The sequence below is a fragment of the Macrotis lagotis genome, chromosome 2 (genome assembly GCF_037893015.1).
Source record: "Macrotis lagotis isolate mMagLag1 chromosome 2, bilby.v1.9.chrom.fasta, whole genome shotgun sequence".
In the NCBI taxonomy this organism is placed as follows: domain Eukaryota; kingdom Metazoa; phylum Chordata; class Mammalia; order Peramelemorphia; family Peramelidae; genus Macrotis; species Macrotis lagotis.
Window position 1 is genome coordinate 7,668,581 of NC_133659.1, and position 20,619 is coordinate 7,689,199.

Below are 20,619 nucleotides of genomic sequence, written 5' to 3' on the forward strand. Positions count from 1 at the left end.
TTTCTCTTCAAGTTTCTTCAAGTGACTTAGCAAGGTAAGAATATGGCAGGAAATGAACAGTTGAGTCTGGCATTTTTGTGTCATTAAGAAAAGCTAGTGAAACTGGTTACTTGAATGAGAGAACTTCAAAATATGGAATCTAAGTAGTGAGATGATTAACAAATGGAGGCAATTGGAGTAAAAGTTTTATTCTTGATTTTAAAATAAAAGGAACTAGAGATGTCATGGAGCTGAGAGAGGGCAGGGTCCAGTAGGGACAGTCAGTAGAGGTCAGATTTTGAAGGATGAGGAGGTCATTGCCCCCCAGCATCGTTCAGGACCACTTCAGAACATCCAGTGTCAGAACAGTGGTGACCAAACCAAATTGTGAGGGATTCAGAACAGAAGCAAGTTTGGAAGCAAAATGGATTAGAGCAAGGACAAAGGGGACCCAAGAGTGGATTGAATAAATCTACTTGTGGGCAGGAGGTAGTGATGCCACAGCCTTAGAGGAGAGCAGGGCATGCAATCAGTGAGAAGATGCAATTGGGCTGGAGGATTCTGCAGAAGCCAGAGTCAATGGAGAGAATTCGATAAACCTTGCTGCTCACACTAGTCCAGTGTCTCCAATTTGGACAACTCCAACAGGGCTCCTGGTGCTCCAGTGAGAGATGAGGAAACAGCCCTGCAGGAACCTGCTAGAAAGATGGACAAGAATGGAAGCTGGCCTGAGTGGAAAAGTGAAGCTGCAAGCAGTGGCACTCCAGGAGATGACACTCATTCTTTTCTACAATTCTTCCTGCCTTCTGGGCTGGGTCCTTATCTTTCTTATCCTCACCTAAAGCCAAGTTCCCTAGTCAAGGTACTTCACTGACAGGACTTTGCTCCTTAACCCTCTCAGGGAATCTTGTCTGGAACCAACCTGATATGATTTTCTCCAGCTCTCTACTCTTACTTTTTTTAAGTAGAGGCAACTATTGGTGCTATGTTTTTTGGAATGAATTTCCTTAAATTGTCTATTGTTGTTCTCATTCCCCCAGCTGCAAACTTTACACAGTGACTGCAGGGAGTGGAATATGAAGTTAACCGTGACAATTCCTCTCTGCTGCTGCCTCCGCTGCTACAAATATATTTCCATTTCTCCTATTTGATTTTTACAAGGCAATGGGGTAAAGTGACTTGCCCAGGGTCAGAGCTAGGTACAGTATTAAGTGTCTTTGGCTGGATTTGAACTCAGATCCTCCTGAATCCAGGGTTGGTGTTCTATCCACTTAACCACCTAGCCTCCCCCTATCACTCCTATTTGTAAAACTCCTTCACTTCATTTATCTGCCAATTCTGAGATGAATCCATTCACTTGATTCTAATCCCTCCACTCCCTGGTTTCAAGGTTATCAATATGTTCATAAGTCCAAGATTTTATAGACTTTTCTGAATCTTGATGACTGCCTCAAAGTCTGCATTTGGCCTTGGTTCCCTACTGCATCCTCCGTGCCACAGTTTATTGCCTTTAGTTCAATGGAACCGAATCTAATTCAGAAAACTTGAAGAGGCCTCAGACACGAGGATCTCCTGCAGTTACTGTCTGAAAAGCACTCCCACATGATAACCACGTGGTGGTCTAGTCTCTGTCTGAGCACCTCCAAGGTGTGAAAAGGAACCTGGTTGTTCCAGAGGTGCCATTGCCCTTCTCCATAGGCCTGATCTTTACGGAGGGGAAATCAGCCTCTGTGCAATGTTCACTCAGCTGCTAGTTGTGCCTGCTGGGACTCCTCTTGGTCATGTTAACTAAATTTCTACTGAGCCTTCTCACACCTGGCCCTGAGAAAGCAGGCCAGAGACAGAGGGCAACCTGGTGTTGATTCCAACGAGGTCTGCAGGGTTGAGGTGTCCTTCACCACAGGGGCTTCAGGTCAGGGCTATCTCTAGAGCAGCCTGGGGAGAGAGAGGCTGGAATCTGGGATGAAGGGATGGAGCTTCATGTCTCCCTTCTGCTGCTTCCTACCTTTATGACTGGACAAATCTCTGAACCTATTTGGTCTTCAGTTTCCCAGTCTGTAAAGTATAGAGCCCTTTATTTAGAGCCTTTCCAGGGTTAACTTTGCTCTCCACAAAATTTGAAGTTTAACCCTAGCTGGACTGATTGGGCAAGAAACAGAGAAACCCTAACGGATGGGCCCAGGTTCTGTTTCTGATAACGATGTCACTAGAAATTCACATGTTCATATTTCAGGCGGTTCAGGACCAACCACAGGCTGACACTGTTCTCCTTTTCATTCATTTGAATAATTAAGCCTTTTCCTTTTGCTTTTCTTTAGTTGTGGCTGAGTCTTTGTCACCCCATTTGTCCTTTTCTTATTAAAGGAAATGGAGTGGTTGGTCATTTCCTTCTCCAGCTCATATTTTAGATGAGGAAACTGAGGCCAATGGGGTAATGTGACTTGGGCAGGGTCACGCAGCTAGTTACTATCTGAGAATTTGAACTCAGGTCTTCCTGACTTTAGGCATGGGCCGCATTCACTGAGGCACAACCCTGCCCCTTTTATGGGGAGACAAAGTCTTCTCTGATTCCCAATTCCATTTCCTGGTGTTTGGTTCATTGTGGAGGCCCTGGTTCTCTATCAAGCCTGGGCCATTATCTCCTTCAGGTTTAACGATTTGCCAGGTATGATAAGCACGTCCACGCTCAGGATGATTCACTTGTGTGAGATTTATTAATGGTCCAGTTAGGTAAGCAAAGGCAGTAAAACTGAGTCATGAACAGAGAGAGGCAGAAAGGAAAAGAATTCCTCTAAGCATGACACAAGTTGAAGGAATGATTCAGCAGACAGGGCTCCAATTCTCCCCATGATTGCTGTAATAAGAACATGCTGCATCACTGAGGCCTCTGGCTTTCTCTGCCTGGGCGCCTGCCTCACAGCCTCCAGGCATCCTCAGCTGGGAAAGGTCCCGGTAGAAGCCTCCTTTCCCCTGAAGGAGCCCCACGTCTGCTTTCCCAGTGGAGGCTGAAGCAGGCTTTGTAAGCAGAGCAGGCGGGAAGCCAAGCCCCTGTGTGCCCGTTATGGGGGGGTGCGTCTGCCTGGGGGGAAGAGGATCCTCGCGTTTAGCTCCACGAAGGTGGCAGAGTCCCGAAAGTGACAGGTGGCACGGTGTGCCCTAGAGAAGCGGCCAAGCCCCAGGGAGAAGACAGCCCTGGCGAGCCTGCGGGCGAGGGCAGCCCAAGGGGGGCGGAACCCTCAGCAACAGGGGCCTTTGTGTCACTGCCAGACTGGGCTGATCGCAGCTGGGACGGAGGCCATGAACAGGGCGGTGCAGCCCCCCCCCCCCAGGTTACAGGTTTCTCCAGTTCTCTGACCCCTTCCGCTCTGTGAGGGGAAATCTGCTCGGGTCCGAGGCCGCCCGGCGGGGGCTTCCCCCTGGGCTAGTTTCGCTTCTGCTCTCGGAACCTGTGCCGGCTCATCCTGCCCGGACACCGGTGACGCGTGCCGCCTTCCACTTGCTATTGGACGCCAGGGCGTGGAGGGGTGGGGCTTGGGAGGGATGACTGCAGCGGACATGGAGGCAGCGGGGCCGGGGGGGGGCGGGTGGAGGGGGCCCACCGTCCTGGGGGGGGCTTAGGAAAAGGCAGAGCCCCCGGGCCACGGCCAAGATCCGAGGGCGGGGACAGAGAACCGGGGCCCGCTTGGGTAATGAGGGGGGGACGAGGCTGGGGCAGGTGCGGACACGATGCGGGGCTGCGGGTGAGTGGGAGAGCCCCGGGATCCGGAGCAGAGGTGGGGGCGAAGGGGGCGGGGCCAGAGGAGCCGCGGGGTGACCTCTGAGCCCCGGAGGCTGAGGATCAAGGGGGTGGAAGCAGGCTAGGGCCCCCCCCCCCCGGGTGGGGCAAGGGCCAGGGGCGCCCGGGTTCGGGTCTCCGCCCTCCCGCCTGACCCCCCCCCCGCCCCGGCTCCCATTCCCTGAGATACTTCTCCACAGGCTGGTCCGGCTCCGAGCTGGGGGGGGCGTGTTCGTGGCCGTGGGTTACATGAAATTCCGCGAAATGGTGCTCTTCGACAGCGCCGGCCCGGGGCCGAGGCCGAGCCTCGGGCGGCCCGGATGGCGCAGGTGCACCGGGAGCACCCAGAGTCCTCGGAGCCCCCGGAGTCCTGGGAGCACCCGGAGTCCTGGGAGCACCCGGAGTCCTGGGAGCACCCGGAGTCCTGGGAGCACCCGGAGTCTTGCGAGCGGGAGACGCGCGCCTTGAAGGAGAAGGCGCGGACTTTCGGTTTGAGCCTGGAGACCCTGCGCGGCTGCTACAACCGGAGCCGGGAGGTGAGGAATGGGGGCGGCTCCGGGGGCGCCTCCCGGTAGGGCCCGGGGCACGGAGGGGGAGGCAGTGTGGCCCGGCTGCCCCGGGTGGGCGGGGGCCGCAGGCGTCCACACCGTCCAGCACACGTCCCCCTGCTAGGCCTCCCCCGACGGCGTCCCCTGCGCGTGTTTGACCAACTCGCCCACGTCGGGCGGGACTACCTGGCCCTGGACAGCGACACCTGGACGTGCGGGGCGGCGCCACCCCAGGCGGAGATCTCTAAGCGAAAGTTGGAGGCGGCGAGTGTAGGAGAGAGAGAGAGAGAGAGAGAGAGAGAGAGAGAGAGAGAGAGAGAGACAAAGCCTACCTGGAGGAGAGGTGCGCTCCGTGGGGGCAGAAGCACCTGCAGATGGGGCGCCGACCAGGACAGGTACACCCCTCCCTTCCCCCTCAGCCCCACCCCGGACCTCCAGGCACCCCTGGTACCTCAGGGCTTGGAGAGGAGGGGGAAGGGAGAGCCTCGCACCGCCTCTGCCCTTTGCCCCCAGACCCACCCTCTGCCCGAGTGATCCGCCACACTGGCCCCCACGGGGAGGTCACCCTGAGGTGCCGGGTCCCGGACTTCTACCCCTCCCCGATCTCTCTGACTTGGCTGAAGGAGGGGCAGGAACAGCTGCAGGACACGGAGTTCATTGAGACCAGGCCTGGCGAGACGGAACCTTCCAGACGTGGGTCACCACGGGGGTGCCCCCGGGCCAGGAAGGGAGCTACACCTGCCGAGTCCAGCACCAGGGCCTGGCGGAGCCCCTGACACTGAGATGGGGTAAGGACACTGGGGGGGGGGGGGGTTGGGAGCAGGGCAGAGGGAGGTGCAGGGCGGGGGGAAGGGTTTAGCGACGGTGGTGGGGGGGGGCTGCAGTCACTTGTCTTCTCAAGAGAGACCCGGAGGAGCAGAGCGGGCGGCCGGCCATGGACGGCCTCGACGGCGTGCCCGCGGCCCTGGAGTCCACCGCCTCCCAGGTCTCCCACCCGCCCGTGCTCCTGCCTGCGGAGACCCTGTCTTCTCTCCACCCCCCCCCGCGGGAAATCTCCCGGTGCCTCCCCCGGGCCCCCCGCACCCCTCTAGGGCGGCCCGTGGCAGACCCGCGGCAGCCGCTCCCGCCACCAGCAGCTCCGCCCCAGGTTCCCGCGTACAGCTCCGGGGCAAAAAATTCCCCGCGCTCCCTCCCCCCGGGACAGCCTGGGGTCCCCAGGTCCCCGAGGAGCCAGGGAGGAAGCGCACGTGGCCAGGTCCCCTTGGGAGGAAAGGCCACCCCACCCTCCCTCTAGTGAAGGAACGGGGTGGGAGGAGGGAAGGCGCGAGACCCAGCGTCCGTGCCCAGTCTTGGTCCACCCAGCCCTGTGATCCGGGAAGAGATGACCCAACCTTGGTGCCACCTCTCACCAGCAGCAGAGCCGCCTCTCGGTCTCCTCGGCCTCCAGGGAGCTGGACCGGGACCTCAGGGCCTGGCTCATCGGATGTCCCCCCCCCCCCCCCCCCCCCCCGCCTCGTGCCCCTGGAGAGGAGGGGAAGGGAGAGCCTGACACCGCCTCTGCCCTTTGCCCCCAGACCCACCCTCTGTCCTAGTGACCCGCCACACTGGCCCCCTCGGGGAGGTCACCCTGAGGTGCCGGGCCCAGGACTTCTACCCCTCCCCATCTCTCTGACTTGGCTGAAGGAGGGGGAGGAACAGCTGCAGGACACGGACTTCATTGAGACCAGGCCTGGCAAGACGGAACCTTCCAGATTTGGGTCACCACGGGGGTGCCCCCGGGCCAGGAAGGGAGCTACACCTGCCGAGTCCAGCACCAGGGCCTGGCGGAGCCCCTGACCCTGAAATGGGGTAAGGACACTGAGGGGGGGGGCTGGGAGCAGGGCAGAGGGAGGTGGGGGCAGGGCCTGTCACCTCCCTTTTCCCCTCAGAGCCTCCACCCTCCTCCACCTGGACCATCCTGGGGGTCATTCTCGGGGTCCTCCTCCTCCTCACTGCAGTCATTGTGGGGCTCGTGACCTGGAAGAAGAGCTCAGGTGGGCCACCCTGGAGGGGCCCCCCAACCTGGAAGGGCCCTCTGGCCCCACAGCCTCTATTCCCCATGTTAGGGCCCCATAGACAGGCCCCAAGACTCCAGATGGTCAGACCTGTGTGTGTGGGGGGGCAAAGGCAGTGGTCCCACAGGCTGGGGGAGAGGGGCTTCAGCCTCAGGTCCCAGGGAATCTGGGGATTTCAGCCAAAGGAGCTGGGGGTCTGGGGGGGGAGCTATAGACCAGATTTGGAGACCACAGATGCAGGATGGGGGAGGGGGCATTTGCAATCCTTTCCTTTCTTCATCCTGGATCTATCTGCTGGCCTGGGTTGGGAGGTAGAGTAGAGAGAGCAGCCTCAGTTGCCATTTGTTGTCTCAGGATACTGAGCCCTTCCCATAACCTCCTTTCCTGGGTTCCTCACTGGATGTTTTTTTTTTTCCTCCAGGTGCCAAAGGAAGGGCCTATGCTCCTGCTGCTGGTGAGTGAGGGGTGGGTCCAGAGAGACCAAGCCATGGAGATGGGGGAAGCAGAGGAGAGGCTGCCCCCAGGGGCCTGCCTTGGGGTTCCTTCCCCCCATCCCCTGGCTCTGGAGACTGTCCCTGACTGCAGTTTCCCTCCTTTATTTCTAGGCAATGACAGTGACCAGGGCTCTGACTGTTCCCTCTCACCTAATGGTGAGACCCTGGGGCCTTGGGAGGGGGAGGAACTGGGGAAAGGCTGAGGGGGTGTGTGTCTGAGAATGGGGGAGGGGTGAGACCAGCCCTTCAGCATGATGGGAGGCTAGAGGCCCGAGGGGACTGAGGATCTACCTGACTCTGTCTTTCATCTTCATCTTGAGAGACTATATTGGTGTGGACCTGAGAAAGAAACCAATTCTCCCAGTCCTGCTTTGCTCCCACTGACCTCTGGCTTCTCTCCCAGTCTTGGCCCCTGTGAGCCCCCCAGCCCCTCCTGGCCCCACCCTGGCCACCTCCTTACTGCTCTCCCCCATACTCAATATCATGGTTGATTTAGAAAGGGGTCAGAGAGGAGAGGAAATCTGAGGGGAGTGCAATGATCCCCAGGGTTTATGCCAGCCAAAAGGCAATGTTTTTGAGAATAGAGACAGCTGGCACCATGTGCCCTTGGCCTCTTTATTTTTGTGCAGTTATAAACAAAATAAACATGATCTTCCCCTATACAAAGATGAGAAAATGGATTGCATTTGGCATTTCTAGGGATTGTATTTAACTTATTTTCACGTGATGAATTTGTCTAGAGTTAAACAGCACAATGACCAAGGTAATATGTTTTCTGTCTCTAAACTTCTTTCTGCTCTCCTCTATGAACCTCAGAGCTTCTTTGATGATATTTTCTTTCTTTTCTTTTTTCATGTCATTCTCACTACCAACTTCCAAATAACCCTATTCCCCAAACCCTTTTAACAAGGAAGTAAATTTAAACCAACTAACTCATTTCTCTGCCTCACTTTGGACATCTTATTCTGCATCTTTACTCCATCATCTTTCTTTCCCAAGGTGAAAAATCATTTTTGGTCTTTGGGAAATTTTTACTAATCATTGTATTGAAAAGAATGTTTAAGACTTTCAAAATGGTTTCTTTTTACAAGGTTGTAACCAGTGTATAAATTATTCTTCTGATTCTGCTCGCTTGATTGACTCTGCATCAGTTCATACAATCTTCCCATTTTATGGGATTTATTTTATTTTGATTTTTGTAGTTTTATTGGACTTTAAAAATTTTTAATTTTAAAATTCAAATTAATTATGAATCAATAGAAATGATTTTTTTCATCCTCTTAGTTCCCCTTTCCCATTGACAAAAAAGAAATGAAGACCAAATCTCTCTAATAAAAATGTATAATTCCCACAATGACTTTGTCCAAAACACAGCATTTTCCAATCAACCTATGACCTCCCTGTCTAATGGTGGATAGTGTGATTTATTATGAAACTTCCGGCATCCTGGTTGGTCTGTGCTATAAAATCTTGGTGGGGGAGTGTTCACAGGGCTGCCATCACTTGCCTCACCTTCCCTCAGTCATTGAAGGCAGCTCAGGACAGATGGGCCTTTCTCAAACCTTGGAAGACCAACTTCAGCCACCTGCCACCTGCCTCCTGCCTTGATTTCAGAAATGTTCGAATTCTGGTCTGCAGGTTTTTCTTGGTGGGTGAAGAGAAACCTGTGGGGAGAGGGTGAACGATTTTCTTGGAAGAAATAATTTCATTCTGGGAAATGCCCAGTGAGAGAGGCCCCCAGGTCCCCCTGAGCTTCGGCAACCAAATTGTTGTCATTCTGGTCAATTCCTCAGCACCCCCATTGTGTCTGTCACTCCCAAGTCATCAGAGATGTTTAGAAGTATTACTGCGGGAGTGCAACAGTGGGGTCCAAGCCTGCCTGATTAGGGTCAACCCTGGGCTTGGTCACCCATATGGGTCAGTTGGGTCAGTACTACACAGTCCCTGTGCTGACCCTGGGTTGGGTGCCCAAGTCTTCCTGAAGCATTTCACCACTGCCTGTTCCTGGCCTGAGCTGGGGGGAGGGGGGAGTCAGATTCATCTCCAGTGGCTATGAGGAAAGTCAGCAGTTGGCAGGCTTTGACACCTACATCACAAATCGGCAGGAGGAACCTCAGGTGTCAGGGATAGAGCTGGTGGTCCAGGTGGACCCCGATCACTGGGAGCAGGGAAACTTGGGTGGCGAAGGTGCCAACCCAGAGTTTACGAGGGACCCTGTAGACAGTGCTTAGGGGATGGAGGGGCGGGCCCGGAGTCAGCACCCATTGGAGTGGGGAACCCTGTGTGGCCACGCTGTCCCTGGGCTGGAGGGAGTGGGGGAAGGACAGGCATCCACACCTACCTGAAGTACTGTCCTCCTGCTCCAGGAGGAGAGGGGGGAGGGAGACCCTGGCAATGCCTCTGACCTTTGCCCCCAGACCTGCCCTCTGCCCGAGTGACCTGCCACATTGCCCCCCCCATGGGGGGGAAAGGATCACCCTGAGGTGTGGGGGCCCAGGACTTCCACATATTGGAGATCTCTCTGACTTGGCTGGAAGGATGAGAAGGAATAGCTCCAGGACATGGAGTCCATTGAGAACAGGCCTGGGAGAGACAGAACCTTCCAGAAGTGGACCACTGAGAGGGTGCCCCCAGGCCAGGAAGGGAGCTACACACCCAGAAATGGGTAAGAACAATGAGGAGGGGCTGGGAGAAGGCCATCCTTTCCTCAAAGAACCAAGGGAGGTGGAGGAATTTGGGGAGCAGTGGAAGGGCTGAGGGACTCTTAAGCCAGTGAGGGGGAAGGGCCTTTCACTTCCCTTTCCCATTTCAGAGCCACTGTCCTCCTCTGCCTGGATCATCCTGGGGGTCACTGCTGGGGTCCTCCTCCTCCTCACTACTTTCATGGCTGGGGCTGTGATCTGGAGGAAGAATTCAGATGAGCAGGTCAGAAGGGGGCACAGTGTAGATTCTGGGGTCCCCTGACCTGACAACTTGTCCTCCTGTCCCCAAGTCCTGTGTTTCCCTACTCAGGGACTGATAGGCCCCAAGACCCCACTAGATAAACAGATCTATAGAGCAAGTCTTTTTCTGGGGGTGCCTGAAGGTCTGAGGTTGGGGGTTGGGGGGACTGCTTCACATTGGATCAGGAATGATCTGGAGATTTCTGCCAAAGAGACTGGGTGACCCCAACTGGGGGCTGTAGAGCAGACATAGAGACCCACAGATTCAGGACCTGAGGTGGGAAAAGGCCCACTTGTGGAGCCTCTTTTCCTTCTTCCTCTTGGATCTAGATGCTGAATGGGGCAGGGGGCAGGAGGAGCAACCTCAGGTGCCATTTGCTGTGTCTCCAGAGCAAACCAGTGACTTCTGCAACATGGGAACGGTCTCCTCACTGGACTTTTTCTTTTCTTTCCAGGAGGAAAAGCCAATGCTCCAGATGCAGGTAAGTGAACAGCTGATACAGAGGAGCTGGGTCATGGGTACAGGAGAAGACTTGGGGTTCTCTTCCCATCCCATCTCTGATTCTGGAAAGTTTGTCCCTAACTGAAGGATTTCCTTCCTTGGTCTCCAGGCAATGACAGTGACCAGGACTCTGAGGTCTCTTTCACAGCCACAGGTGAGACTCTGAGGCCCTGGAAGGAGAGGACTAGGGTAAAGCAGGAAGGGGGGATCTGTGAGAGGATGGAGTGATGATGGGGGGGATGTTGAGGAAGATCCTTCAGAATGATGGGAGGTTGGAAGCCAGAGGGACCTCTGAGGAGCTCCCTAACTCTGTCTTTGATCAGCTTAAGAGGATGGCCTGGTAGGGACCTGAAAGAAAACACAAGGCCCCTTAATCCTGCTCTGCTGCTGCTAACCTCTGGCTTCTCTCCCCTGACTTAGCCACTGGGGTCCATCACTCTACTGGTACTCCCTAGGGCAGCCCCCTTAATATCCTCCCCCCACCTTATCTAAGGCCACCTGCCTCCTTACAGACCCCACCCTCTTGCTTTGGGCCTGCCCCACTTTGCAGGGAGACACCAGCAGTAAGGAGTCAGATATGTTTGGAAATGCGCCCCCCCCCCCCACTGGATGTTGCACTGACTCCTAGGAGCTTATTCTGGCTGCAGAAACCTGCCAAATGGATCTTTGTCTTGAATCTTCAGTTTTTTTCCACAATCTCCATCAAGCTTTACATCTGAGTGGTAGTGGTGAGTTTTCTGCCTCTGGAATAGAAATATTTCTTAGGAAAAAAAATTATTTCAGGTCAAGAGGGTGGAGTCAAGGCAAGGACTCAGCCAAATTCTCCCCCAAAGTCCTCCAAATATCTTTAAATAATGACTCTAACCAAGTTCTAAAGAGGCAGAACCCCCACCAAAAGATGGAGTGAAACCACTTCCCAGCCCAAGACAACTTAGAAGATCCGCCAAGGTTAGAAAGGCCCCACAGGGCAGCCCGGACCCTGCCAGAGGGAGTCACCCCAGCCATCCAGGAACAGGAGGCTGGGCAAATGGATCTATGGCAGCTGTGAATATTCCCAGACCTCTCAGCCCAGGGATTGTGAAGAACAACTTGGAAGGTCAGCAGAAAAACTGCTTCCCTGGGGTGAGAGTGGAGCCCAGTCCAGGGCGGGCCTCAGCAGATCTGACTCCTGCAGACCAGGAGCAGTCCTCTAGAACCACTGAATCAGCCACTGGCAGCTGCTTCTGCAACTCTCATCTCATGGAGGTTGGCAGGAGATTGTAAAGGTCTCTTTGCTATCATTGAGGCAAGACTCTATTTGTCTAAGACTCCAGTCTCAGGAGGAAGACAAGACAAACAATAGAGTTCATTGCCCCAGCAAAGCAGGGACCCTCTCACAGTTCCAGAGCAGAAGCCAGGAGGGTTACCATAACCTCTCCTAAAACCTTGGAGGAATTGAAAACTTGTAGGTTCCTAGAAGTATCTCTGAAAACAGTTGCAAAAAATCCTCAAAAACCTGGGAATGTGTCCTCCATCTTGGAAGCAGAGCCCCACCTTAACAAATAACTAAAATTGAATCCTAGACTGGGAAAATGAGCAAACATCAGAAGATTTAAAAAAATCCTCCACCCTGGAGGCACAGCAGCTAAAGGCTTCTTCCTGTAATATTGTGTCCAGTCCACACAGGAAGTATCAGAGACTATCAACTTTTCTCACACTCTCACACCTTTTGCAGTCCTGTTCACCATCCTCACTACTAGGAGTAGAGCCCTGAATCCACCTGAGCCGCCTTAAAAGGGTGGTACGAACCACTTGAATTGTGGAGCCCACAGGAGGCCTTACCTTGAAAATCAAACTGCTCTGAAGCAGCCAAGACTGCTGTCCCAAAGATCTCAGGATAAAAAGGAGCTGATATCTGATGTAGACACTGACCTAAGAAACTGGATGAGATTTGCCATCCTTGAGCTAAGACTTTCTCCTAGAGATGTTCACCTTGTTTTTATGATTCATACAAATAGCAATGTTTTTCTATCTGTACTTATGCTTTAGCTTCTAGTTAATGATGAGCTTTTGCTACCTAAGGACAAATTGCTGGCACTATGATTTGTTTTGTGTTTTGATTCCCAGGATGACGGTCTGAACTGTCATCAGAGCAATAATACAGAATGGCATGTGTGGCAATCTGAGGACTGCTAAGGTGGATGTCTAGAAAAGGGTTCTGGGGTAATGGCCTGGGATACACCCATTGATAGAATGCTCTTGACACTATGTCCATGTAATGCTGTTTCCGGAAAAGGAAAACTGCCCATCTGGTGACTCTGGAGTCCAGGCGTTAACACCCTGTGCTACATAATTGACAATCAGTTATGTCTCCTGGCTGGAATCAACCAGAGCTAAGGGAGTTGTTCCCTTGTCCTATAGTAACCACGTACATCTTTTGCATTTTGTAGTAAATGTCTATAATTAATAAGTTTTGTAGATTTATATGTATTTATTTAAATCATTGGTCTATTAAGGACACAACCTTTATTGATCAAAAGAAGGGAGCATCAAAACATGATTTATATTGATTAGGATGATATATGTACAAACACACACATAGATAATGAAGCTAATATTAGAGTTTTCTTCATAGGCAGGCTCTGGACCTGGGAAAACAGTGAGACAGATCCTGCTCTCAATGGGACTTGTGTTAAGTGGAGTGGATCAGTATAACCTGCCTTGTTCTATCCAGTCCCCAAGCTTTGTAATGCAGTCAACACAGTCATTCCCACAGGACTCCTATTTGATGGTCACAAGTGATGTCATTACTGGGTTGTCCCGCCCATGATGGGCTTGGCCCGAGAAGATCACCCAAGTGCCAATTCTGATTCTTCTATCATTCCCCTACTCACTTCTGATCGTTTGGTAGAAGATAGCTGCCTCCACAACAGCCTGGGGAAGGGAGCTCCAAGGAATGGAGTCATCCCATGATTTGTAAATTGGTTTCTTGCCAAGAAAGGAATCTGATTTACTGACCCTCGGTCTGGCTGCTTTGTCACCCCCAGGTTAGAGAGGACTCAATAAAAACTCAGTAACAATAACCAGTGGAAAGAAAGATGGCAGGAAAAAGAAAGGGCCCAGAAGAAGTCAAGCAAGCTAAGTCTTCCTCCCCCCCATCCTCCCCTTCAGGTCCAAGTAAACTAGTACAGGTCCAGGGTAACACCAGGCAAAATGTCAGTTTCTAGCTTCTTTTTTTACACATTGTGGTTTTCCTTGATTAAAATTTCAGCTTTATTTTAAAGAGTTTACCCCTGAGAACAAGATTTCCTTCTGATGATGCTTTCTCACTTAAATTTTAAATCTGTTAATGTGATTTTTAAACAACCCTTTCCAAAATTAAGATTTAAAATGAGGCTCTCTTTCAAGGGATGGGATATTTTTGGCCTGTACCCCCTTTCCTGAAAATCATTTAACTGGGACGAGTCCACCTAAATTACTATATTTGAGACTGTTCAGCTTTAATAGACCCTTAAAATCACATTTATCTACACTTATTAATTGAGGCGCATGATATGTTTGGACATCTTTTTTTTCTCATTATAAGGAAGCATTAAGTTGCTTAAAATGATGAGGTTAGAGACCTGTCTTGTTTTTAGTGATGTGAAATGAGGAAAATCAAAAGAATCAAATGAGGTGTCATTGTAAAGGGCTTAGCACAGTGTCAATCACATTATAGTAAGATCTCCACAAAAGTGAGTGTTACTGTTGCTGATCTTGTTACTGTTCCTTTCTCTGTATCTCCATCATTTAACATTGTGTGCAAACACCTTCCCTTTTCTAGAGGGTACCCCCTCTAGAATCCCTTTCAGCAAGAAAGCAGACTGTGGAGCAGCCTCCCTTCTTAGCCTCCCATTTCTGCTTGCTTACAACTTTCCAAAGACTTCTCCTTTTGGGCTTTTTATTCTTCATCTCAGCCCAAAGGTGAATTTTTAGGGGATATTGGAGTCAAATGCTTCAGTCATTATCCTGGAAGTGAGAAATGAAAATAGTTATTACACATAACAAGATGGACTTTTTCCCCCTACGTCAAGCATCTGAATGTCAACATATCATATTTCATGAATAGTGTTTTTTGTATGAGATTTGTAAATGTTTTAAACCAGTTTTAGTAAATAATTGACCATATTTTCATTTAAATATAAGGTGATCTGACACATTTACTTTTTCTTTCTCCTTCCCTCCCCTTTTCTCTTCCCATGGCCACCCCTGCTTTCTCAATTGCAACTTGTGTTCTTTCTTTACAAGGAACCAATTTGCAAATCCTGGGATTCCTTGGTTCCTTGGAGCTCCCTCCCCCTTGCTCAGATATTTTATTCATGATCAATTTGGCCCTTGAGTGATCTTCCCAAGCTGAGCCTGGACCAATACAGCAGTGACATTACTTGTGACCATCCAAATTGGAGTTCTGTGGGGATGGCTGGACTGATTGGATAGTTTTGGAGTGTCTTCAAAGTACAAGTTATACTGATACACTTCACTTAACACAATCAACTACAATTCAGAGAAAAAGGCAGGACCTGTCACAATTAAATCAAATGACTATTTTCTGAGTCCAGAGCCTGCCTGTATAAAAAAGGATCTCTAGAAATTATATCATTATTATTATTATTAGATTCATCACACCATCATGTTAATCAGTAAAAGAATCATAGCCCTTGACAGTCTGTTTCCAAATAATCCTTCAAATACTTGAAGACAATCAGATCATCCCTTCTATATCTTCTCTTTTTCCAGGGAAACATCCTCAATTCTTCCCATCAGTTCTCTCTAGCAAGTCCTCTGGTTCCTTCTCCACTTGGGTCCTTGCACACACTGTCCAAAATTTTTCTAAAATGTAATGCTCCAGGGTGAACAGGATATTCCAGATGTTGTCTGACTAAGGTAGGGAATTACAGAATTACTCATTAGGGGAGGGTGTGAGGTGGGAAAGCATAGGAGATCTGAAGGAGGACAGTGTTGGCAACCAAAGGAGAGAAGGGCTGATAGAACTTCATCCTAATCTTTCACAGGGGAAATGTCATTGAAAGAATGGAAGAACCTACAGACTTGTCTCTTGTCTTCAAGAAAACTGGGTGATCAGACATTCTTTTTTTTTTTTTATTATTTTTTAGGTTGTTGCAAGGCAATGGGGTTAAGTGGCTTGCCCAAGGCCACACAGCTAGGTAATTATTCAGTGTCTGAGACCAGATTTGAACCCAAGTGCTCCTGACTCCAGGGCCAGTGCTTTATCCACTGCACTACCTAGCCGCCCCATCAGACATTCTTTATGGAGAAGAGAAACACAATGGAAAATGACAAGAATTTTTTTTGGTGGGGGAAGAATTGTTTTAAGTTCTTCTGGAAGAAAGAGGGATCCAGATTTGGTCTGATAGAAAATGATAAGAAGCTGAATTATTCTGCTCTTTCACTGCCTTCCCACATCATGCTGACTCCAAAAAGATTTGAAGACTTGAGGTGTCCTTCACCAGAGGAACTTCAGGTCAGGGCTGTCTCTAGAGCAGCATGGGGTGAGAGAGGCTGGAATTTGGGATGATAAGATGGAGCTTCATGTCTCCATTCTGCTATTTCCTAACTTTATGACTGGACAAATCTCTGAACATCCTTGGTTTTAATTTCTCAATCTGTAAAATAAAGGAGATTATCTATGATCTTCTCCAGGATTAATTTTATGGTCTCCATCACATTTGAAGTTTTTTATTTCCTCTTTGGAGTGATGGAACAAGAAACAGGGACAATCCTGCCAGATGCATCCAGGTTCTGTTTCTGAAAAGAATATCACATGTTCATGTTTCAGGCAGTTTAGAGGCAATCCTATTCTGAAACATGTCTCCCCATGTTAACAATTAATCCTTTCCCACTTGTTTTTTACTGACTTGTGTCTGACTCCTTGGCACCTTCTTATCAAAAAATTTGGTGTGCTTTGTCATTTTCTTCTCCAGTTCATTTTTCAGCTGAGGAAACTGAGGCAAACAGGGTGACCCAGTCAGTGAACATCTGAGTATTTGAACTCAGGTCTTCCTGACTTTAGGTGTGTGGGCTATATCCACTGAGTCACATCCGTGTTCCTTCTTGGGGGCGACAAAGTCTTCTCTGATTACAAATTCCATTTTCTGGTCTGATTTACACTTTATTGTTGAGTCTCTCACTTATCCGCTAGGCCTGGGACATCTTCTTGAGGTTTAATGATTTGTGAGGCATAATTAGCACGGTCCACACTCAAGATTTGAGATTTATTAATGGTATAATTAGCAAAACAAGGACAGTAAAAGGGAGTCATAAAAAGAGAGAAACACAGAAAATAAACTCCAGAGAGGATGACACAAGTTGAAGTAAGGATTCAGCAGACAGGGCTCCAATTGTCCACATGATTACAGTAATAAGACCTTACCTCGCCAAGGCTGGGGAGCACCAACTTCTGGATTTTTCTAACTGGGGAGTCCTGGTTCACAGCTTCCAAGGAGTCCTCTACGGGGAAAGGTCCAGGTAAAAATCTCCTTTCCCAGGAAGGAAATTCAGTGTGTGCTGTCCCAGTGTGGGCTTAAATAGGATTTTTAAGCAACTTAGGCGTTATGAAGGCAACTCCTTGCACGCCAGTTATGGGGGTGTTCATCTTCCCCTGGGGTCGGCCCAACCGTATAGGAAGAGAAGCGTCGGGGTCTGGCTGCACAATGGGGGTCCATCCGGGGAAGTGATAGACGAGCAGAGTCTGCCCTTGAGAAGCGGCAGAGAGCCCTTGAGAAGTTTCCCAGGGGGCAGCGCCCCCCCCCCCGGCAGTTCACAGCTTTCTTCAGTCCGCTGACTCCTTCCACTCTGCGTGGAGAAACCTTCCTGATTCCCAAGGCGGAGAGGGTCCCCCAGGGGGAGGGCAGCAGAGGTTGGGGGGAGCGTGGGAGCTTCCTTTACCCGGGTTCAGGGGGAAGCCCGAGGCCTGCGTGGTCCCGGAGCGATGCGGGGGGCCGGGGGGCTCCGCCTGTCGGGTCCGAGGCTGCCGGGGGACCAGGCCAGAGATGCTGAGGCTGAAGCCGGCGTTGCCTCCAGCTCACGTTCTGTTTGGAAATCCTCAAGGGGGCGAGGCCATTCTGCCCGGATACCAGTGACGTCCGCTGCCCTCCATTGGCAATTGGGCAACAGGGTTTCCGCGCAGCCAATCCAAAGTTAAGGAGTCTTCCTTTTGTACACTGGGGGCCCACGGAGGCCCCCCTGCGCTTCCTCTTCGTGGTGGGGGCCCGGGGCAGGGGAGGGGAGATCGGGATGAAGGGGCGGCGCTGGGGTATGGGGGGAGGGCCAGGGGATTCTGGAAAGGAGCGGGGGGGTGGGGCAACCTGCCCATCCTCAGTTGGGGGTGTGAGGATGGGGAGCGCTGGGGCGGCGGTGCCAGAGGGACATGGGGGCACCGTCCTGGGGGCCTTAGGAAGGAGCAGAGCCCCGGGGCCCGGACGCGAGCTGGGGGCGAGGGGGGCGCAAAGTCTAGGGCGGGGCCCAGAGGAGCTGCTTGCTCGGCTTCCTGGCAGGGCAGAGCGCCAGCCGGCCGGCCGGGCACCCCGGGGCCTCCCCAGGCTCTCACTCCCTGCGCTATTTCTACGCCGCCTGCTCCCGGCCCGAGCTGGGGGGCGGGGCGGGTGCGTCTCCGTGGGCCGAGTGGGCGACCGCGAGTGTGCGAGCCCGGACAGCGCCGGTCCGGGTCCGAGGGAGGAGGCTGGGGGGAGCTGCTGGCGGCGCCACGCGCAGATGGACAAGGATTGGGCGCACAGCTCCCGAGCGGCCCTGGAGACCCTGCGCGGCCTCGGCAACCAGAGCCGGGGGGTGAGGGAGGGGGAAAGGGTCCGAGCCGCCCCCCGCAACCCGGGGTCACCGGGCTGGGGGAGGAATCGGGCTCGATGGAATGGCTCTGGGGGGCCACTCCGGGCGGGGCCGGGGCCGGCAGGGGGCGCCGGACCCGGGGTGTGCTGTGAGGTGCCCCCGACGGGCACCTCCTACCGGGCTGGACCAACACGCCTACGTCGGGCGGGACTACCCGGCCCTGGACACCCAGGTCCGGACGTGGGGGGCGGCGACGCCTCAGGACGGGAACAGAGAGACAGAAGGCCTACCTGGAGGACACGTGCGCTCCGTGGGTGCAGAAGCAGCTGCTGCCTAGTTCGGTACCCCCTCCCCGAGCGGCATTCCTGGGTCTCTGACCCTCAGGCACCCCTGGTACCTCAGGGCCTGGATAGTGGGTCATTCTCCCCTCACGCTCTGTCCTTGTGCCCCTAGAGGAGAGGGCAGGGGTGGTGGCAACCTGGCAATGCCTCTGCCCTTTGCCCCCAGACCCACCCTCTGCCCGAGTCGCCCACCGCACTACCCCCTATGGGGAGGTCACCCTGAGGTGCGGGGCCCGGGACTTCTACCCCTCCCCGATCTCTCTGATTTGGAGGAAGGAGGGGGAGGAACAGCTCCAGGACACGGAGTTCATTGAGACCAGGCATGGGGGAGACGGAACCTTCCAGACGTGGGTCACCACGGGGGTGTCCCCGGGCCAGGCAGGGAGCTACACCTGCCGAGTCCAGCACCAGGGCCTGGCGGAGCCCCTGACCCTGAAATGGGGTAAGGACACTGGGGGGGGGGGCTGGGAGCAGGGCAGAGGGCGGTGGAGGGACTGGGGGGGGAAGGTTGAGGTACACTCAGATCAAAGGGGGGGAGCAGGGCCTCTCACTTCCCTTTCCCACTTCAGAGCTCCCTCCCTCCTCCACCGGCATCATCCTGGGGGTCATTGTTGGGGTCCTCCGACTCACTGCAGTCATGGCTGGACCTGGGATCTGTAGGAAGAAGAATCCAGGTGGGCAGCACTGGAGGGGTCCCCCAAGCTGGAAGGCCCCTCTGTCCCCACGTTAGGGACACATAGACAGGCCCTAAGACTCAAGATGAACAGACCTGTCAATACCAGACCTTTGTCTGGGGTGGGGGGGGGGTGCCTGCCGTATTCTAACACCCTGGGGTGGGGAACTGCTTCAGCCTCAGGTCCCAAGGAATGTAGGGATTTCAGCCAAAGGAACTGAGTTCTGGGGGGGGGGGGGGGGTAGGGGGAAGGTGTAGCTCTTTGAAACCACAGACTGAGGATCCTGGGGGGAGGGTGCACTTGTGGGGCTTCTTTTCCTTCTTCCTCCTGGATCTGTATTCCAGCCTGGGATTGGGGGGAGGCACAGGGAGCAGCCTCAGTTGTCATTTGCTGTGTCTCCTGGACAAACCAGTGACTTCTGAGACCTGGGAATATTCTCCCCTCCTGGAGCCCTCACTGAATATTTTTCTTTTCCTGGTGGAACAGGAAGGGCCTGTGCTCTGACTGCAGGTGAATGAAGGATTGACACCAGGAACCAGGCCATGGGGAATGGAGAAGTCAGAACAGAGGCTGCCCCCCCCCCAGGAGCCCTGCCTTGGGGTTCTCTTCCCTTCCCTCTTCTGGTTCTGGAATGTCTGTCCCTGACTGGGGGGTTTTCCAAGCACTGAGAGTGACCAGGGCTCTGCCATTTCCCTCTCAGTCAGGGGTGACACCCTGGGGCCCTGAGAGGGGGAGGAATGGATAGGCTGAGAATGGGTAGGGTGAGGATGGGGTGGGGGGGAGGCAGACTCTTCAGAATGATGGGAGGCTGTTGGCTAGAGGATCTCCCTAACTTTCTTCAAGTTGAGAGAATATCCTGGTATGAACCTGAGAGAGAAACTGAGTCTCCAAGTTCTGCTTTGCTCCTACTGACCTCTGGCTTCTCTCCCAGCCTTGATCCCTGTGATCCTCCTGTATCGTATTGTCTACTCCCCAAACAGCCTCCTTAGTGTCTCCCTCCATTTCTGAGACCTCCCTCCCCCTCACAACCCTCTGCTCTCTCCCCTCCCCCTTCTTTGTGCCTGCCTTCTTTTTCAGGGAGACCCCAGTAGTAAGGAAGGGCCAGAGGGATTTGGAGATGTGCCCCCATTGCATTGGATGTTGCACTGACTTCTGGGAACTGTTTCTTCTGCAAAATCTGCCTAGAAGAGATTCTTTGTCTTCAATCTTTACCTTTATTCCACACTCTCAGTTGAGTTTTACATTGGGGGATGGGAGTGGGGAGCAGGAAGACAATGTGGGAGTGAGCTGGTCATGGGAAGGGGAAAATAAAGGTTGAAGACTTCTAAAAATTGTTAGGTCTGTGACTGTATATGGGGGCTGTGGCCCAGAGAGGAGGGAGCCTGGGAGAGGGACTGTACTGTGCTTGTAAGGGTGTATTCTGATTTGGTCCAGAGTACTGGTGGCCCAGGGCCTGGGCAGAGACCTGAGCAGAGCACTTAGAGAGGGT

General features: G+C 52.8%; 1 pseudogene; it reads left to right on the forward strand.

Moving 5' to 3' along the window:
• Positions 1–3,705: 3,705 nt before the first annotated feature.
• LOC141511066 (DLA class I histocompatibility antigen, A9/A9 alpha chain-like) lies at positions 3,706–15,034 on the forward strand (annotated as a pseudogene).
• The last annotated feature ends 5,585 nt before the right edge of the window (positions 15,035–20,619 follow it).